This window comes from Triticum urartu, chromosome 4A (assembly GCF_056163025.1).
Source record: "Triticum urartu cultivar PI428250 chromosome 4A, HENAU_Tu73, whole genome shotgun sequence".
NCBI classification, from domain to species: domain Eukaryota; kingdom Viridiplantae; phylum Streptophyta; class Magnoliopsida; order Poales; family Poaceae; genus Triticum; species Triticum urartu.
The window spans coordinates 62,167,659-62,169,686 of record NC_141876.1 but is presented as its reverse complement, the minus strand read 5'-3'; the positions used below and the strand labels follow the sequence as shown (position 1 = coordinate 62,169,686).

General features: G+C 57.6%; 1 pseudogene; it reads right to left on the bottom strand.

Moving 5' to 3' along the window:
* Positions 1–306: 306 nt before the first annotated feature.
* On the bottom strand, positions 307–1,502 carry LOC147974774 (uncharacterized; annotated as a pseudogene).
* Positions 1,503–2,028: the final 526 nt, after the last annotated feature.

Genomic DNA, 2,028 nt, shown 5'->3' with positions numbered 1-2,028 from the left:
GACAGCGTCGTTTGACTCATTTTTGCTAGGTAGGCTAGCTGCTCCATCCTACTCGTGCACACTTAAACGCGTTTACCTTTATGGAAGGGCATTTCTGAGCGATGCGTCAGACCTCCCGTGCTCCACAACGACTAGCCCTCCACCTACGACGCGTCACGTCACGTCTCTTGGCCCAGAACCAGCAGCCCGACGCTGCTTGTAGATTTTTTTTCTTCAGTTATTTCAAGAACGCCAAAAACAACCGAATAGAAAAAAATGAGTGAGCATCAACCCAGGCCGCAACATCTAACGTCAGCAAAGAAGTCATCAGGTGTGCTCACTCGTCGACTCGTCGTCCTCGTCGGGGTCCTCGGGGAAGAGCCATATGGGCGGCACTGTACCGTCGTGGTCCTTCCTCCACATCCGGGGCAAGAGCTGGGTGACATTTCCGGTCATTATGTCATAGATGCCTGCGTGGTAAAAAGGCTGACCCATGGGCTCCGGCGATCGGAATGACATGCTGACCGTATCATCGAGGAAGAAGATCCGATGCCCCTCCAGTCCTTCCCGGTCCGCCCGCACGGCCCGGGAGCTCAGCCGGCTGACAAAGAGCGCCTCGTCGCCGCCCAAGGCGATCACCCGCTCCCATTGTGACCCCGACGGCCGGAGATCCGCCTTGTACACCTGGAACGCGTACGTCGACTTGCTGTGCTGCATGATCCTGCGGACCATGAGCAGCCTGCCGCTGCGTGACTTGACGAGGTACCGCATCCCCCCCCCCCCACGCCGATGTAGCCACGACCGCCGATGACGGTCTCGACGCCGCAGATCTTGGGCTCGCCCGTCTTCTCATAGCTGACGTCGAACGCGAGGAGCTACCCGCTGTTGGTGATCGCGTAGAGCCTCCCCTCGTAGTAGACCATGTCCTCATACCATCGTCACTCGTCGTCCGCGCCGAGAGACCAGGAGAAGAACTCGAGCGTGCAGAGCGCGACCTTGGCGAAGTGCTCGCGGCCGATGATCGCGGCGATCAGGCCATCCGGGCACACCAGCAGCTTATGCACGGACATGTCCGGACCCATCGTCTCGTCGAGGATGTAGGCCAGGCTGGGGAGAGCCGTCGTCCTTCCGGTGAAAGGGCTCGTCAAGCGGTAGCAGAAGTAGTCTTTGTCGGCAAACAGAAGCCGATCGCCACACGCACCGCAGTAATGCGCATGCGCGCAACCTTTGGCTGGTGGTGCGGGCTTGGCATCCGGGAAGCTAAACATGATCCCGTTCGCGAGGGCGAGGTACGCCACCGGCCCGTTGCCATGCCATAGCCGCTGCCGCCGCACGGCGGCGCGCCACTGGCGGCAGATGGCGCCGACGCGGAGACGGTCCTTGCCCGTAGGGAGGCGACCGACGACTTTGTGCATGATGTCGATTGGGAGCGCGGACCAGTTTGGTGCACGTGCTGCTGCTGGCGCAGGCGCCATGGCCTGTGAGCCCTTGGGCCTGGGCGGCGCCAAAGACGACGATGCCATGCAATACGTACGCCGGCGGCGTCCCTCCCTCTAACGTATTGTTGCTGTTGATGATGAATCCGTGCCAACATCAAGGCCAACATATATTGGCCGCGTAACATGCACCCGGCAAAAATTGCGCCCGAGGCAAAGGCTGGAATCCGGATTTCCTGTGGTGGTGTCCAAGCCGTACACGAATACGAGAAACTCACGATCCTGAAGAAACCGAGTCCAAGCCGTACGAATAAGAGTTTGAAGTGTGTTGATGGCCAGTACTTCGTTCTACAAGAACCTATTTGCAGGCGAGGGCACGTCGGGCATGTCCAATGTATCGAAACTACCTCACATACCATCAATTTCTCATACGACTTGTACGAAAAGATATAGGCCCGTTTCCTAAGGTCTAGGCCCACCACACCAGTTGAGTCTTATCGTACAAAGATCGTATTGAATTTGATCGTACGTATAGCAGCTCTCCCAATGTATTGAACACAGTACCAACTAGGATGACGCCTGAAATGAACATGAATTTGACAGCACCATATAC